The 12,672-nt window shown below is 40.5% G+C and overlaps 1 protein-coding gene across 1 annotated transcript in view; it reads left to right on the top strand.

Moving 5' to 3' along the window:
* The window catches only part of MYO1D (myosin ID), a 348,470-nt gene that overhangs the window by 176,487 nt on the left and 159,311 nt on the right, over nucleotides 1-12,672 (top strand). The gene's annotated exons all lie outside the window — the stretch shown is intronic.

Here is a 12,672-nt window from a genome sequence, read left to right as displayed (position 1 = left end):
ATTCCGTGGGGCCTTTTTCACAGATAAGTAAGTCTTCTTTTAAACTTGTAACAAAAGATCTTTAGTATATTCAAGCCAATAAGTATCCATTCATTCAACAAATGTGTTTATTGCCAGGCACTCTTTGGAGACACCCAGATGAATATAATAGCAATAGTCCTTCTCCTCAGGCAGCATACGTTCTAATTGAGGAGTAAGATAAAAAACGTAGTCAACAAATAATTATAAATTATGTAACAGTTATGAAGGAAAGGAAGGCTTTAATTGGGGCAGTCATTCAGAGGACAAGGGAAATAGGCTGGTCAGGGAAGACCTCTCTGAGGAGGTGACATTCAAGTGAGACCGAAAAATTGAGAACGAGCTGACTCTAGGAAAAGTCCAGGGAGAGGAGATGCAAGCAGAGGGAACTACATGAGCAAAAAACTCTGCAGCAAGAGAGGGTGTGAACGTTTGGAAGGCATTTCCAGCAGTATCACTGCCATGTGTGTGCTTCTGTCACTTTTTTTTTTTTAATACTGGTGCACATGCCTTTCTTCAAGGCTCAGTGCAGCAGAATTTCTGTCTGAAGTTTTCAGCTAGAATTTGGGTTTAGGTTTTCTGGAAGGTTACCTGGAGGGCAGCTAAGGAAGAGTTCCATGAAATATTGATCACAAGCCAGTTGAGATGAGTGAAAAAGACCAAAAAGAAGGGTAGCGTTTGACGGTCCTAAAATATTTCACAGACCGAAAGAGCTGTTTATTGGCAAGTCTAACGCTGATGTTCGTTCTAAAAGCAGTCCGATTATTCTCTAAATCCAAGATGGGGTGAGCTGACTTTGTATGAAAATGCTGATTTAATATAACTTATATATTAAATCTGTAGACTATACCCTTTCACTGTAGCTTACACCTTTTTCAGTCAAGTAATTTTATGTATGTGGGTGGGTGGGAGTGTGGCTATATATATATATCCTGATTGTTATATATTCCTGATTATTTCCCAGTGTTTTTTTTATACAGCTATTTCAGAGGAGACATCCTCATAGAGATTTCCAATGTTAACTCTTCTTAATGCCTGACCAGGTGGGATCTGACTTAGATTCATTCCACTCACATATGTTCGATCCAAGTCGAACATTTCTCCTGTCATATTCATCAGCCGTAGCTGGTAACTCATTTGTATTTCAAAGAGTCCAGAGCTTTAGTGGGCATTTCACACACCTTTAATTATGGATAATCTACTAGAGTAGACACGAGTTTCCTGCCATTCATGAAGTGATTGTGAATAAAGGCTGTCTTCTATTTGTGATCGAGACCACGCCTCACATAGAGCTTAGTAACAAAACAAATTCTTTTTATAGGCACATATTTAAAGTTTTTTTCTAAGAGATGTGCAATTTATCTATTTTTATTTATTACTTAAATTTTTTGGCCACACCCCGAGGCATGTGTGTTCCCCGACCAGGGATCAAACCCACGCCCCCTGCATTGAAAGGCAGAGTCTTAACCACTGAACGGCCAATGAAGTCCCTAGACACATATTTGATTTTTTTTTACATCTTTATTAGAGTATAATTGCTTTACAATGGTGTGTTAGTTTCTGCTTGATAACAAAGTGAATCAGTTATACACATACATATGTTCCCATATCTCCTCCCTCTTGCGTCTCCCTCCCACCCTCCCTATCCCACCCCTCTAGGTAGTCACAGAGCACCGAGCTGATCTCCCTGTGCTATGCAGCTGCTTGTTTCTCAAAAAATATCATTGTATCACAATGTGTTCAGTTGCAAGGAAGGGAGAAGGGGAGAAAGAGAGAGTAGGAGGGAAGGGGAAAGGAATAGAGGGGAGGGGAGGAGGGGAGAGCGTAAAAAGAAAACTCAATTCAGACGGGCACCGAGTGTAACGGGGATTTGTTTCATACCTCAGGAAGCCTTCTCTTGGGTCATCTTCATTCTCAGTGTGGCTCCCCCTTGTGGTTGCCAGATGGCTGCCAACAGTTACAGAAGCCACGTTTCGTTATTCAAGGAAATCTCTTCCAGAAGTACTTGGACATTCTCTCCGAAGAGTGAGAAATTTTCTTTCTCAGAAACACCTAGAAAATGTCTTCTCATGTTTTATTAGCCACGACCAATAACCATGGCCAGCAGATGTTAAAAGGCAAAATGCTAAAGAGCCTTCGTAAATGTAATAAAAGTTTAGCTTATTTCATATATAAAAAGCCCTTACAAATCATTATGTAAAATTACAAATATGTGATGGACAGAAACAAGGAATGAAGAGAGAATTCACAACAGAAAAAATTCTAATAGCCAGTGAACTTTTTATATTCCTAATCGAAGCAGTTGAACCATAGCAACAATATGTTATCCTATATCAATCTCGTTAATCCTTTTTAACTCTTCGCATGGTAGAGTTTGGAAATGAATACTTTAGTATGTGGCATTTGGAAATATAAATGAGTCACAGCAGCAATTCTATTTCTAGAATTAGAATATGTACAATGTTACTCCTAAAATGATATTTTAAATTGCAGAAAACACCAGAAATACCGCACAGTAGGAGGTTGGTTAACTGACTTATATGCATGTATCTGGTTGAGTACTGTGAGGCCGTTCAGAATCACATTATAGGAGGACATTTGATCACATGGGAAAATGTGCTTGATGTATCAAATAAAAAGCATTACAAAGCACTTTACGATATTATGTGATCTCGGTTTTGTGTAAAATATGTATGTAACCATCAAAGAAAAATGAATACGTTGGACCGCACACAATTTTTTTAAAAGACAACTTCTGTATGGTAGTATACCATAAATAGTACCAAAAGATCATTGCCGTACTGGAAAAACTATTTAAAATGCTAATAACAAAAAGATGATTCTCTTAATTTATAAAGAGCTCATACAAATCAATAAAAGACAATCCAAAGAAAATGGATTTAAAAGCTAGAAATATGCAGTTTATAAAAAAGAATTTTAAATGACTGATAAAAAAGTACACGTTATATTTATATTAGTTGAAAAATTAATTATATTCCTGTTGACATCCATTTTAACTCTCTTCTGACTTGATTGGTATCTAACTAAGAAACTTCAGTCTTCAAATATTATGTTATAAAACATTTCTTGGGAAAGAAATAGATTAGGTAGTAGGATTTTTCAGATTTGTAAGTACAAGGTTGTGTTTCCGGTAGGATTTTCAGTAATATAGTTATAGCTATGTGTACAAGTATAAAACCTCAACATCACTGAGAAAACCTAGCATTTTAGTTTAGATGTTTCTCTAAATAGTAGCATTTCTGTCTGTCCCACCACAGCATTTTTCCAGCATGAGCTACTTAATACTCTGATCATAATAGTGTGTTGCCTACTATTATGAGAAATCATGCACCCAACAGTGCAGTTGTATTCTTTTTTTTCTCTTTGGCATTGAGTTATGACCAGGAATGATCTTCATAGTTTTTTAATCGTATTATGTTCAACTTGTGTAAATTTGAACTGTTGAAAAAGTACCTATCCTTAATAAGTACACTTTCTCTTATCCTGCCATTCCGCCTTACATTAATTACAGTCTAAGACAGAAAAATAAAAAGGGGAAGCATATTTAATGTTTACCCAAGTAATCTAAGGGATTATTTCCTTCCCCCAACATCCTGAAATCCCCCCCCTAGGAAACATCATCACCATCGGTGTGAACACTGGGAACCGGTAGCATATTTGGGGTACAGGGATACATTGAAGAGCGCTGGTCTCAACAAAACCCTCCTGGCGCCATCACCCACTGCCTACAGCCAGAGCCAGGCTCCTAGCAAGAGCTGTGAATATGAATCACATTCGTTTGTAGAAGCAGGATTTTTAGGTCTGAAAAATGACTGTTTCTCAAAGCCAAGCGTTTGCCAGCAAAAAATATATTAATGTATGACTTCAAGAAACTTATGTCAAATGTATTCCCTGCTTTTTTTTAATGTTGAATTATTAGTACGAGAAACATAAAGCAGCAACGTACAAATATATGTCAAGCATAAGTGCTTTAAAAACCTATTTTTAATGTATATCAAGTGTCTAGCATAAGACCTAGTGCATAATAATGAAATAAAGTTTTCTCTCCCTAGTCTGAGGAGTCATAACCGTAATCAGATGAAAATCAAAGATAGTGGTTGTCAATGCCATGCGCACTTTAGATCAGAAAGAACCTTTAACACTTTAAAATTTTTGTTCATTTTCAGTAGCTGTTAAGATAGAATATGCGTATGTGCTCTTATAAATCATCTAGTGTAACATCCTTGCTTTACAGCCGAAGCACCTGAAGCCTGCAAAGTAGTGTGTAGGGAATGCTGGCCTCTCCAGGGAAAGATTCTTTCCCCTCCACCCCAACTCCCTGCCACTCAGGGAGCTGTCCCTCTCGCAGTGCTGGACTTCCTTGAAAGAGCCTCACTGTGACAGGAATTCAAGCTTCTTTACATGGAGGTTTCCATTGTTGTGGCCTTTGACCAGATCTCAGTTTTTAGGGGATCAGTTGTAGTTCTTTCCCAGTTATCTCATAGGCATGTTTGGTTTTTCCTAGAATATCATAGGTGTCCCCTGTTTCCCTCTATATCTCCGATAGAAACCAAACGTACAGTAGGAATTCGGGAAATTCTTATGGAACGAACAAATGCTCAGTAATGCTTATGCCACCATGGCATGTTTTGGGACGGCATATACTGATCCCCTTCAAAATGAATGAGTAGTCTGTGTACAAAGGGTTCTGTAGTTAAATTTTGTTTTTAAATTTTAAAAATTTAAATGTTTTTTAAATTTTGTTGAACAAAGTTAAAATAGGTTTACTTACATAGAACTTCTTAGAGCTTTTAATATGCTAATGTACATTATGAATCTCCAAAAAGGACTTGCAGTATGCAGCCTTCCTGAACTTACTGAAAATGGAACCCTTTTTTCAAGGAGCATTTCAAAGGCCCTGTGTTCCAGAATTCACTTTTGAAACTCTATAGAAGAGAATGTTAGGATGCACCTCTGGCTGGTCCTTTCAAATACCAGTTATTATCTGAGTTTTTGAGAGATTTAGGGAACCATTCAAAATTGAGATCATTTGCAAGCGTCTGAAACAAAGGTTACTGGGTTTTCGGTGGTTTTTTTTTTTAAGGAATTCTGCATGTTCTAGATGCTAGATATAAAGGAAGAAAAGTCAGAACATTTGTTACATAAGATAAAAGCCCAACCTGTCCCCTGACTGGTTGATGAGCCACCTCCGTCTTGGATGACAGTGGATCTGGGGGTGGACAAGGCAGCAGGTGTCTTCACACAAACTTAAAACATCCCCAGATGCCTCGTTGGATCTACTGAAATGTCCAAACACTTGGCCCAAACCCTGAGGTTCTGCGTCCAAAAGCAGTTCTGAAATAGCCTTGACCTGAGCGATTTTTGAAGATGAATTATCAACTTTGTACCTCTTAAGAAAAAAAAATGTTTTAACCAAACAGAGGAAAGCAACCACTTCAGTAGAGCCCCACAGGCAGTTTACTTTTGAACGAGATTGAATCCTGAAAGGCCCATCAGAATTACTTAACCTGTTTGCTGGATTAATTTTGTTTTCATTTATCTTCAGAATAATTGCAATTTGATTTTTGACAGAGTTAATGTTGAGCTAGTCTTCTGACAATAATTGACTAAGAGGTTCAATTGCTTCTTGATGTTACAGTTACAAGGAGGTTGTCAGACTATAGCATCATCATATTAGGCAACGATTGTATGCACTAAAGAATTTCTAGGCTAATAGGTCTGGAGAAGGCCATATAGAAAATGTATGAGTCCCAAATGAAGGTTCACAAGTCACCTAACTTGGCAGGTTAGTCTACCAGACCAAGGTAAAGCTCAGGGGTGATCATTTCTAAATTACACCTCACACGCACATAGTTAAGTTCATCAGGATAATTTATAATGATCAGGCTCACACATGCTCTTTTTTTTCTTTTTTTGGAAGGGGGTGTCTCTTCATTTGAAGGTTTTACATCTGTTTATTGACTGAAGATCTGGTTATTTCATCTCTTTTTTTAATTTTTATTTTATACTGGAGTATAGTTGATTTACAATGTTGTGTTAGCTTCAGGTGTACAGCAAGGTGATTCAGTTATACATACACATGTATCTATTCTTTTTCACATTCTTTTCCCTTATAGGTTATTACAGAATATTGAGTAGAGTTCCCTGTGCTATACAGTAGGTCCTTGTTGGTTATCTGTCTTATATATAGTAGTGTGTATATGTTAATCTCAAACTCCTAATTTATCCCTCCCCTCCACCTTGCCCCTTTGGTAACCATAAGTTTGTTTTCTAAGTCTGTGAGTCTGTTTCTGTTTTGTATATAAGTTCATTTATATCATTTTTTTAGATTCCACATATAAGTGATATCATGATATTTGTCTTTCTCTGTCTGCCATACTTCACTTAGTATATTTCATTATTTCTTAATTTCTCCCCTAGGTCATCTGAAATGCTATTAATTTATCTGTAAAACCAAGGAATTTTGTGTCAAAATTTATGCTGAGAACTTACAAATTATATTTACTGGGTCTTAGTTTCTTCTTGGTACATATTAACCTGCTGTTCTGGTAAAAATATGGGTACTGCACTAGCATTTTAAAAATAGCACATCAGGTCTTTATTCATTTTGTCCCTCATAGAGATATTTGGGTTGAAGAGGAATAACTCAGAAAATTTTTTCTGTCTTTGAATCTTCCTTTAAAATAACTCCTTCGTTAATCAATCATGAAATATTCCAAAATGGATGTCGTATTCTAAATATGATGGGGTGTATGGATACCAAAGATAGATTTTGTGTATTTTACAATTTGCTCAGAGTTCAACCTGGTACCTAAATAAATTCTCCTCCACCACAACTCTTCAGCAACCATATACTGTCAGAACTCAGCCAGAATTACTGTATGGAGGACTTAAGACTAGAAATAGAAGAAAGATGCTTCTCCCAAAAGTTCTCCCTAGGCATGGAGGGCCTGGGAAGCTTGGAAGCTGGAATTTTGAAGGATTTCAGTTGTAGAAACTAAGAGAATATCCAATTCAGGGCAACAGGGAGCTGTTTGAGAACAGGCAGAAAAGACCCAACACCCATAATGACTAGAAAACAAAAACATGGAGAACAAGAGAAAAACAGAAAGCTGACCTGTGTTTGTTTCTGCAGCTAAACTGAAGATATGTAATTGACCTGCTTCTTAACAGTGTTACCTAGGATGCTACATCTTTTGCAAAGTGTATCTTGTACTTTAATGACTGACAGATGTTGCTTTGAAATGCCTGACCACCAAGGAAGAGGAAAACATGGTCAAATTAAGATGGCATTATGAAACATCTGGTTAGACATGACAGACTGGGCTTATATCTACTCATCTCAGAACCCCTCAATCAGCAGTAAAGGATGAAAATTGGAGAAACCCACAGGGACAAATAGAACCATAATGGAAACAACAGCAGAAAAGAGGCATCAACATAATTTTGGAAGTAAGTGAACGTGTGGTCAGCCCCCCAGGCTGGTGGAGAAAGCTGAAATCTAAGTGCCTGCAGACAAGCAAGCCAGGCCACCAACCATTGGGCTGTAGGAAGATTCAGGATGGGAAGGACCAGGTACCTCTGTAGCTAGGGGTGAGGGGTGGAGCTGGAGGAGTAGAAGGGTTGAAACTCTGTATAAAGAGCAATTATAACGACTTCCCTGGTGGCCCAGTGGTTAAGGATCCACATGCCAATGCAGGGGACACAGGTTTGATCCCTGGTCTGGGAAGATCCCACGTGCCACGGAGCAACTAAGCCCATGCGCCACGACTACTGAAGCCCGCGCTCCTAAAGCCCGTGCTCCACAACAAGAGAAGCCACTGCAATGAGAAGCCCGCCCACTGCAACGAAGACCCAACACAGCAAAAAATTAATTAATTAATTAATTATTTTAAAAAGAGAGCAATTGTACACCCAGCTCTCCTAACCTCACAAAGTTGGAGGAGCTCCCTCAGTCTCATTCTGATAGAAGACAAAAAGTTTACTCTGAAGAAATTGAACCAGAGAAGCTCTGGGCCTGGGGACACCATGCACCAGTGGAGGAGAGGGGTCAGGCACCATGTTGAAATCAAGTAAATTAAGTGAAAGTCTAGATACGAAAGATATCCTCCAGCCCCCTTCACTCAGAATTCTGGCAGCAGTGAGGGAACAGTTTAAGGTACGGACATTACTGGGGTCCCCCACAGATGGCTGGTCCCCACCTAGTCGCCCTGTAGTGGAGTCCACCACCCACAAAGCACACATACAGAGCTTCCAAGTGGCTTTTCACTTTTCAGTGGATGGACAGCCAAGGATCCCCAGACATTCAAGCAAGGCCTCTAGCTCAAAAGACCAAGACGAAGACAAACGGGAGAAGAGGGGATTTATAGGTAACAGATGCAATGTAGGGAGCAGCATAAAAAGCAAAACCATAATTCATCTGCTTGAGAGGAAGGATGCTTTTGTAAAACAAGAGCAACATGCTTTGCTTTTTTTTTTTTTTTTTTTTTGCGGTACACGGGCCTCTCACTGTTGTGGCCTCTCCCGTTGCGTAGCACAGGCTCCGGACGCGCAGGTTCAGCGGCCATGGCTCACGGGCCCAGCTGCTTCGCGGCATGTGGGATCCTCCCGGACCGGGGCACAAACCCGCATCCCCTGCATCGGCAGGCGGACTCTCAACCACTGCGCCACCAGGGAAGGCCAACATGCTTTTAAAAGGGATATTTGGAGAATGAGGATGAGTTCTTGAAAGTGGAAAACGTGACAGCAAAAATGAAAGATTCAATATCAGGCTTGCAAGATGAAGTTGAAAACATTCAGTCACTCAACAAATACTATTTTTTTAAAACATCTTTATTAGAATATAATTGCTTTACAATGGTGTGTTAGTTTCTGCTGTATAACAAAGTGAATCAGCTATACATATACATGTGTCCCCATATCCCCTCCCTCTTGCGTATCCCTCCCACCCTCCCTATCCCACCCCTCTAGGTGGTCACAAAGCACCGAGCTAATCTCCCTGTGCTATGCGGCTGCTTCCCACTAGCTATCTATTTTACATTTGGGAGTGTATATATGTCCATGCCACTCTCTCACTTCGTCCTAGCTTACCCTTCCCCTCCCCATGTCCTCAAGGCCATTCTCTACATCTGTGTCTTTATTCCTGTCCTGCCCCTAAGTTCTTCAGAACCTTTTTTTTTTTTTAGATTCCTGACTTACTTCACTCTGTATGACAGTCTCTACATCCATCCACCTTATTACAAATAACTCAATTTCGTTTCTTTTTATGGCTGAGTAATATTCCATTGTATATATGTGCCACATCTTCTTTATCCATTCATCTGTTGATGGACACTTAGGTTGCTTCCATGTCCTGGCTATTGTAAATAGAGCTGCAGTGAACATTGTGGTACATGACTCTTTTTGAATTACGGTTTTCTCAGGGTATATGCCGTACGACCCAACAGATACTATTGAGTGGCTACTATGTCCTTGGCACTGTTCCAGGCAGTGGAGATTCATCAGTGAGCAAAAGAAGCAAAGATCCCTGGCCTAGTAGAGCTTAAATTCCAGTAGAGGGAGAGCATAAACGATACAGTCATATGTAAATTACAGGTGTTGTAGAGTGTTAAGTGCTGGAGGCAAGAGAAGAAAATAGAGCATGGTACAGAGAGTGGAGAGTACCAGGAGGGGAGGGTGGACAAGGGGAATTTTTTACATAGATGGTCAGGGCCGGGCTCATTGGGAAGGTGACAGCTGAGCATGGACTTAGAGAGTGAGGAAGATAGCCATGTGATATGATATCTGGAGGAAGATCCTTCCAGGCGTAAGGAAAGGAGACAGGAGGCCTGTGCAGGGTAGAGCAGGGCCCAGTGTGGCTGGAGTGAGCCAGGGAGAGGACAGTGGAAGGAGCTGGGCAGTGACAGTACCAGCTCATGTGGCCCTTGTGGGCCAGGGGAGGGGCTTTGGCTTTCGCTCTGGGGGAGCTGGAGCACCGCAGCAGTGTTTTAAGCAGAGAAGTGACACGATCTGACTTTGGTCTTAAAAGGATCACTCGGGGGACTTCCCTCATGGCGCAGTGGTTAAGAGTCCGCCTGCCCATGCGGGGGACACGGGTTCGAGCCCTGGTCCGGGAGGATCCCACATGCCACGGAGCAACTAAGCCCGTGCACCACAACTACCGAGCCTGCTCTCTAGAGCCCACGAGCCACAACTACTGAGCCCGTGCACCACAACTACTGAAGCCCGTGCGCCTAGAGCCTGTGCCCCGCAACAAGAGAAGCCACTGCAATGAGAAGCCCACGCTTGCTGCAACTAGAGAAAGCGCGTGTGCAGCAATGAACGCAGCCAAAATAATTAATTAATTTAAAAAGAAAAAAGGATCACTCGGCTGCTGTGTTGAAAATTAACTGTAGGGGGTCAAGGTACTGAAGAGAGGAATTGCGTCTAAAATTCAGTAGCAGGGATGTGTGACCTGTGGCCCTAATGTTCTCTTTTTTATACCTCAGTGTGTCCTCCAATTCACCCGCTCTGTTCGCCTCTATCCTTGGTTCCACCTAAGAAATGAGTTGCTTGCCCTCTCCGTCACCCTGATCCCTGCCTTGTACCTTCTGATAACTTCCTCTCCCAGATCCCATCAGATCTCCTTCAGGGTTCAGCCCCCACTCTCTTGCATCAGATCCTAAAGCACATAATGTCTGGTTGGTTCCACTTTTCATGTTCATATTGTTGAATGAGGGCCCCTCTGGCTCCCTGGTTTTTTGCTGAACCTCTCTAGGTATAATCAAATAAGCATTAAGCATTTGCTTATTGAATATAATATTTAGTTTTCCCCCTTTTTAGACACTCTGTCATCAGGCTAAGTCCTCTCTGGAGGTAAGCTTTGTATGACTTGAAAACCTCCCACAGTTTAAGCTCTTTAAACAAAGAGGGAAACGGGAAGATCTGTCTCATACCTTAAGTTCCAACCTTCAGACCCTTCACGAGACGATCACCCACAGCCTTTCTCCCACACAAAGGCCTGGGGAGCGTGTCCGTTTATAAGGGAAAATACATGAATCATTTTTTGCATAGAAATCATTTGCTTGCCTCCGTAGTTTTTCACTGCTACTTCTCTGATGTTAGAAAAATAAATAAAGCCGAAGGGACTTCTGATAAAGTTGATGATATAACTGCAGGCCCACAAAATTCCTTTCTCCCAAATAATATAGTTAATATAACAGATGTAATCATGTAAACACTATTGACTTTAAATTTTGATGTAATTATTATCGGGATTATAAAGGAGAGGTAATAGTGATGGTAGGAGAGCTAAATCACCAATTTCTGTAATTTGGGTAGGGTCTCAAAGGATCAAGAAATAACAATACATGTGTATTTACAGCATGTGTGTATACTGCGTATATGTATGTGTGTACATATAAATAAATTATATGTGTATTTAACTGCCACGAGAGGAAGCAGTTAAAATAGTTGGCATGAAATGACACTGTGAGATGGGGAGGTGGGCTTAGGTGGGCAAGGGGAAGGGCTGCTGTCTTTTTTATAGCATTTTTGTGCTATCTGATATTTCAACTACACAAAACCTAAATAAACTAAGGACACAGATGAAATCTAAAAGGTTGTCCAAAAAAAAAACACCTACCCCTTAAAAAGTACCTACTTAGACATTTTTTTTCAGATTATACTAGAGTCTAACCAAAAACATTTTAATAAAAAGTCTTTATAAAACACTTTTTGAAAATTATAAGATTGATTTCCTGTATAGATGTGGCTCCAGGGGGGTCTTAATTTCCTTCCTCTTAAAAAAAAAAAAAAAAAGCAACAAACAGTATGAAACTTTAAAAATGTGTTTTCTTTAAAAAACTGCATCACAGATTTCTACCCTCTAATTGTACTCTTTTGGTTTTTCAAGATACTAAAGAAGGGACCTTTATTTTAGCGCTTGGGTGGAGGCCTGACAAAGCTGTGTGCGCGACAGATTTGTCTACAAGAAGAGAGGCATCTTGACGAAAACAGGTTCCTGTGCTGATGCCACAGGCAGCAATGAGTGACTTTTCACTGCCTCTGTGTCTTTATATATTCTGTTTATACGTGAGCTCCAGGTTCATCAGAAGTTGCTCCTATGTCGCGTTTCCCTCACATATCATGGCTTTTCTTGACCCCTTAGTTCCTCTTTGGGGTCCGTGGATGGCCTCCTCATATTTGTACAGCAGGCTGGAAAGGGAGGGCTTTGCAAGCACATGGTACCTGTTTAGGAGCCTTCGTGAAGACCAACCTAAAATGGCTGAATAAAAGAGGTATCACACCAGTTTTTCTGAGAGAAAGTGGTGGGCACAGATGGGGATCTAAGAAGAAATAAAAGAACCCTGAGCGATCCTGGAGAACCCATACTGTGAGCTTTGAACTGGAGGTTGAATATCTTGGTCCTGAGAGGCCAGAGACAGGGAGGGAAGTAGTACCCTCCACCTAAGAACTGAGACAGTCAGTTAAGTAGCAGCCGTGAGTATCACCTGGAGCGTGATGGCGATGTGTACGAGGAGTTTATCCAAGAAAACAATGAGGACGTTTGGGGTCTTGGGACTGTAGGAGCAGAAAGGGAAAGAAAGGGATTTATACTGGAAATACCGTGGAAGAAAGAATACGTTTGGTGGT

This window comes from Grampus griseus (genome assembly GCF_964374135.1).
Source record: "Grampus griseus genome assembly, chromosome: 20".
NCBI lineage: Eukaryota > Metazoa > Chordata > Mammalia > Artiodactyla > Delphinidae > Grampus > Grampus griseus.
Note: the sequence above shows the minus strand (reverse complement) of the source record. Positions and strands in the feature narration are given on the sequence as shown.